The sequence below is a fragment of the Choloepus didactylus genome, chromosome X, assembly GCF_015220235.1.
Source record: "Choloepus didactylus isolate mChoDid1 chromosome X, mChoDid1.pri, whole genome shotgun sequence".
Classification (NCBI taxonomy): domain Eukaryota; kingdom Metazoa; phylum Chordata; class Mammalia; order Pilosa; family Megalonychidae; genus Choloepus; species Choloepus didactylus.
The window spans coordinates 99,381,136-99,387,733 of record NC_051334.1 but is presented as its reverse complement, the minus strand read 5'-3'; the positions used below and the strand labels follow the sequence as shown (position 1 = coordinate 99,387,733).

The window sequence follows — 6,598 nt, the reverse complement described above, 5'->3', positions numbered from 1 at the left end:
TGTTCTTTTTTCACTTTTATTTTTTATTCTTGTTCTGGTTCTTTCTGATGTAAGGAAAAAGTTCAGAGATAGATTGTGGTGATGAACGCATAACTATGTTATCATACTGTGGACAGTGGATTGTATACCATGGATGATTGTATGGTGTGTGAATGTATTTCAATAAAACTGAATTTATTAAAAAAATAGAAAAAAATTAGCTTCAGTGTAGTTGTTTTAGGTTATTTGGTTTTTCTTTGCCTTTTTTGATTATGGTTTGTTAATTTTCTTGGGGTATGGTAGGAACATGTTGGAAGCAGTGTAGTTACTTTAGTTTATTTGTTTTTCTTATTCCTTTGCTTTGCTTTGTTTCAAATGTTGTGGTTTTTTTTGTTGTTGTTTTAATTTTTTTTGATAAAGTTAAAAAAAGAAGAAAAACAAAGTATAGGTACCAGGGGATGGATGTGGACAGACATTGGGTAATCAGTGATGTAGGAGTGCAGAGTTTTCAATCAGCCTTGTTGTGAAGGTTCATAGATTGTAAGCTTGTATGGCAGTCATACCTATTCCTGAGTTTTGACTGTTATTTAAGACAGGTTTATTTGGTACAGAATTTATATTCTCTGTACCATACTTTCTAATATAACCTCTATGATAAGTCTGTTGAACCACATAGTTGCATGGAACCTAGAATGGAGAATGAGAACTTTCAATTCTGTACAGGTTAATTTGATACCCTGATGCACCCCAGAGTACTTTGGGCAGAAAATAATAAAGTATTTGCAAAGTCCCCTTGAGGGTCTGGAGAAAAATATGGAAATATTAAACTTCCTCACCTGGGGAATTCTTGAAATTCCTGCAAGCATTAGGGAATCCCAATTTAATAAGTCAAGCCCTGAATCCTGGGGCTTGCCCTTACAAAACTCATTCCCACAAAGGAGAAGCTACATCTACTAATAATTATGCCTAAGAGTCACCCCAGAGAACCTCTTTTTTTGCTCAGATGTGGCCTCTCTTTCAGCCAACTCTGCAAACAAACTCACTACCCTCTCCCCTACATGGGACATGATTCCCAGGTGTATCATTCCCCCTTGCAATGAGGGACAGGACTCTCTGTGATGATCCCAGCTCTAGCATCGTGGGACTAAGAATGCTGTCTTGACCAAAAGGGGGAAAAGAAACAAAAAAAAAATAAAACTTCGGTGTCTGAGAGATCTCAAATAGAGTTGAATCTGGAGGCTATTCTTATGCATTATATAGATATTCCTTTTTAATTTCTAGTGTATTATAATAGCTAGAAGAAAACACCTGAATCTATTTAATGTTAATCCTGAAGACTTGATTCTTGGTGATAATTGTATAACTATATAGCTTTTATCATGTGACCATGTGATAATGAAAATCTGATGACTGACACTTCCTTTAAACAGTGTATGGGCAGATGAGCAAATAAAATAATGATACAATATATAAATAATGGGAGGGGCAAGGGGTATGGGATGGTTTGGGTGTTCTTTTTATTTTGTTTTTTTTATATATATTTTTTATTTTGGAATAATGAAAATAATTTAAAATTGAGTGTTGTGATGAATGCACAATTATGTGATCATACTGTGAGCCATTGATTGCATAATTTGGATGAATTATATAGTATGTGAGCATATCTCAATAAAATTGCATTTCAAAATGTGATTATCTGTAAAATCATTTTAACAAATTGACACAATGAAGTTGATGTTCTTCAACATCTTAAAATTTGCAATGTATTTTTTTTACTGTATTTGTAAACATTAGTCAATGTTTAGTGATGTGGATGACATCATCTGGAAGGCACTAGCTTAATTTTCTCTGCCAAGTGTTAGTAGTGCCACTACTATCATTCACAGCATGTGCTTGTATAACTATTAATGAAAATTTAAAAATTACTGCTAGGTCAGAGATCATTTATCATTGAATTCCTAAAATTTAAGATAGTATAGATTAATGGAAAATTACAGAATAAACTCTAAACTAGGGTGTTATGATTGGCATAGAAAATTATTTACAAAATAAGAGTTTATTGTGAAATATCATGAAATACATTGTTTAGAATTTTGAATTCATTTTGAGAATATATTCATTACAAATACAATAGCCCTAAATCTGATATGAAAATACAAAGTATCTGTACACATTAGGTTTACATTCAGAACTACAGTATATTGCTACCACATGTATTTATTTGGTTTGGGGTTCCAAAACTCTTTCAAAGCTCAACCACTGTACAATTGATCAAAATGCATGTGATCTTTAATATATTACTAGAATAAAAATTGGAGGGTAAAACATAGGACAGTACAACAAAGTGACCCCTATTGTAGATGAAGGACTATAGTTAATAGTACAAGAATATTCTTTCATGAATTATAACAAATGTATGACACTAATCCAAGGTGCTAATAATAGTGAGGCATATGGGAAAAATAAACCTAATGTAAACTACAGACAATAGTTAATAATACTATTTTAATAATGTTTCATCAATTGTAACAAGTGTAAATACTATTAAAAATGTAATACAATTATTAAAAAGGGCTATCAACAATTGTATCAAATGTTCCACACCAATGCAAGATGTTGGTGCGGTGGGATTTGGGAAAACTGTATTTTATACACGATGGTTCCGTAAACCCACAGCTTCTCTAATAAAAGAAAATTTTATAACAAACAAAACAATCTGATCTTAACAATGGTCCAATAACATAGGAGTGACTAATCTGCTCAACCATATACAATAGAGATATTTCAAGACAATTCCAAAGTTCTAGACAGTGCCAAATACTGGCATTGTTAATGAACATTGCACATTTGTCTTAATACCTTAAATTTATTTCATTATCTGAGGTAATGTTGTTTCAGGTCCAACAGAGGTTAAAATAATTAAAAATGCACTGTGAAGGGCCATATATTGAGTAAAACAAAAATTTTCCCTGTCAAAGGAAGGCAGTGGAGGAGACCACAAAATATGTGATTGTTACAGCTAGCCTGCCTAGGTTCACATCCTAGTTTTGACACTTACTAGCTGTACAATTACAGTCAAGTTACTTAACACTCCTGCTTCTCAGTTTCTTCCTCTATAAAATACAATGAAAGTACCCACTTCATAAGGCTTTTGTGTGGATTAAATGAATTAATACAATCAATTAACTCAATAATTGTTAGCTATTGTTTGTTTACTGTTCTGCTTTGTGTTAAGCCAATGGCGAATTGCAAAAATCCCTTTACTTACAGTTTTTAGAATAAAATAAAATACAAAGAGCTATACAGCAACAAACAACAACATAACAACAAGGGCCCTCTGTTTTGCCACTTGGAGGTTATTTCTGGAAGCAACCAGAGAATATAATTCTTTTTTAAGCCTGTAATGAATTGTTAGGGAATTGTTGTTTTCCTAAAATTTTGGTAAAAGGTCCCTTCCCCTTTGAAATATATTGTACAGGTCTCTCCCAAACAGGATGGACAATGGGTAGCTTGGAGAAGTCATCTCAGGTCTCCTTAGTTTCCTATCATTACTATATCTTTAAGTGTAAAAAAGTAAAAATACATTTGTAAGTTTCCATAGGTCAATTCAAGGCAGACCAGTAATCACACTGATGTTTTATTTTTCTCAAAATGTGACACTTTCCTATTGATCTTTCATTTCTTGAAACTTTTATTGGCCCTTAAATTATCCTATCTCAAACATACAAGTAAAGTTAAGGTTTAAGCTGTTGGCTTACTTATAAAGTAAATTTTAATACAACAGATAAGCAGTACTATGCCTAAAATAATTTCACACTGTTATAGGAAACCATGAACTGTGCTATTCATTTGATTACAGTTGAACACACCAATTTTTAAAATAATTTTTAAAGTGTTCCTCTCTAAGCTGTTACTACAGTAAGTCCACACACCCAGTGAATGTTTTGTAAATATAGCACTCCCTTCCACATCCCAAAAATAATTTCCTTAAAGATAAAATACACTCAAACACACAGAAGGGAAAGGAAGTGAAGGGAAGGGAGGGGAGGGGAGGGAATGGAAGGACCGTTGACGCCTCTACTTTTCGCTGTCTAGGGACTTAGTATCCTTTCTCTTGCTTCCAAGCAGTCCCCTGAGCAGTCAGGGCTGCTGCCCTGGTGCCTATGATGGCCAAGCCAAGGAACTTCACTGTTGCCCCAGCCTCATCATGCTATAAAAGGCAGCCCACACCCCTTTCCTCCTCTATCCCCGATCCACTATGTCCCCCACTGAAAGTAGGTGAAGCCTGAGGCCTGGTTGTGATCTTGCTCAAGATCTCCCTCAAGATGAAAGATTTGTTTCCTTTCTTCAAAATTTCTTCCTTTTATGTGGAAGACCTGCACCCTGAAGTGAACGAGGCAATGCTGTATGAGAAATTCAGCCTGGCAGGGCCTATCTGGTCCATTCGGGGCTGCCGCAACCTGGTCACGTCCCAATCCCTGGGCTATGCTTATGTGAATTTCTTGCTGCAGGCTGATAGTGAGGGGATCTGGATGCCATGAATTTTGAGAGTATTAATGGCAAGCCACTGGTATTATATGGTCTGTGCGTGACCCATCACTATGTAAAAGTGGGGTAGGCAACATATTCATCAAAAACCCTGCTAAATCTATTTTTAATAAGGTCCTTTATGATACATTTTCTCTCTTTGAAAACATTCTTTCCTGCAAAGTGGTAACCAATGAAAATGGGTCAAAAGGCTTCGGGTTTGTGCATTTTGAGAAATCAGAGGCTACTAGAAGATTTATTGCAAAGATGAGCCAGGTCCTGCTGAAAGATAGCTGAGTTTTTCTTGCGCAGTTTAAGCCTTGCAAAGACAGGGAAGCAGAGTTCAGAACTAAAGCAAAACCATTAACCAATGTTTAAGAATTTTGGAGATGATGTAGATGATGAATGCCTTAAAGAGGTTTTTGACGAGTTTGGTTTTAAGTGTAAAGTTATAATTGATGAAAGTGGAAAATCCAAAGGCTTTGGATTTGTGAGTTTTGAGAATTTTGAAGATGCCCAAAAAGCCATTGAAGGAATGAATGGAAAAGTTCTCAATAGCAGTAAAGTGTATGTTGGTAGAGCACAGAAAAAAAGGAGAGGAAGAATCTCAATTAAAACACAAATTTGAGCAAATAAATCAGGGTGGGCTCACCAAGTGCAAGGGTGCTAACCTTTATGTAAAAAATCTTGAAGTTGATATTGACGATACATGACTGAGAAGATAATTCTTCCTTTTTGGCACAATCTCTAGTGCCAGGGTCATGATGGAGGCTGGCCACAGAAAAAGATTTGGCTTTGTTTGCTTTATATCTCCTTATGAAGCTAATAAAGCCATCACAGAAATGAATGGAAGAATTGTGATCACTAAACCACTGTATGTGGCTGTAGCACAAAGCAAGGAGGAATGCCAGGCTCTCCTTGCCAAGAACTATATGCAGAATGTTTACTATGAGAACTGGAACTAATCCTAAACTCACCTGTCACATGGGGCAACATCATCATCAAGTAACTTAATGCCAAGTCTCAACATCTCAATGCACATCTTCACATGTCTGTGGTCAGGGCCAAACCTCTATTACAGAATGTATGTTGTTTTGTCCACCCTGCAGCAGTGGCACCTGAACCATCATTTAGCACCTTCAGACCATCACAGGTTCCAGAAATCAAGTCAACCTGTCAGATTGCCACTACAACAACCCAGACCATGGTTATTTATACTAAAACTTCTGCCTCAGGAACTTGTCCAAGTCAACAATACAAAAAAAGTTGCTGATGTTGCAGGTAATCACAAGCATCTGAAAATTAAAATGCAACCACCATCTTCCACTAAGAATCCTATTCCTGTTTGTATGCAAGGTCATAATATACTTACTGAATGTGTCTGTATTGGCATCAGCTGTTGCTCAGAAGACCTTGGGTGAAAAACTGGTTAATTTGTTTCAATCCATTCCCCAAACTCTGGCTGGAGAAATCTCTGGCATGCTGTTGGATATGAACAGTGCTAAAATTCTTTATATGCTCAAATATCCTGTGTATCTCCATGCCAAGTTTGTTGAAGCCATCCTTATTCTGCAAGCTAACCAAGCTCAAGATATTTCCCAGAAAGATGCTGAGAGCACTCCTGATGTTCCTGTTGTATAAGCTGAAATTCCTGATTTCACTAAACAAAGCTCCAAACTCTGAAGAACACAAATGTTGGAGAAAATGGTGAGAATAAGAAATTTTAAAAAGAAAAAAAAATTATACTTTACCAAATGTCATGTTTCATTGCTGATATTTGATTATGTCCTGTTTAAAAATAAATACAGGATACAAGAACAGGAAAATAATTTTTAAAAAGGAAAAGGGGGAATAAAAAAATAATAGTATTTTAGAAGGAGGGAGTGGGAGTAAGACAAATTTACACACAGTACAATAATTTCAATCATTTTCTTTTTTTTGATGCTTTTTTCTTTACTGTAAATAGTAAAAGTTGACACCACTGTTTTATGTAACAGAATTAAATTTTACCCAGGAATGTAATTTGGGTTCTAAAACTCTTATTTAATAAAAAATAAATGAAGAGAAGGTAAAATAAGAAATGTCCCTTTAG

General features: G+C 35.2%; 1 pseudogene; it reads left to right on the top strand.

Moving 5' to 3' along the window:
• Positions 1–4,337: 4,337 nt before the first annotated feature.
• On the top strand, positions 4,338–6,147 carry LOC119522275 (annotated as a pseudogene).
• The last annotated feature ends 451 nt before the right edge of the window (positions 6,148–6,598 follow it).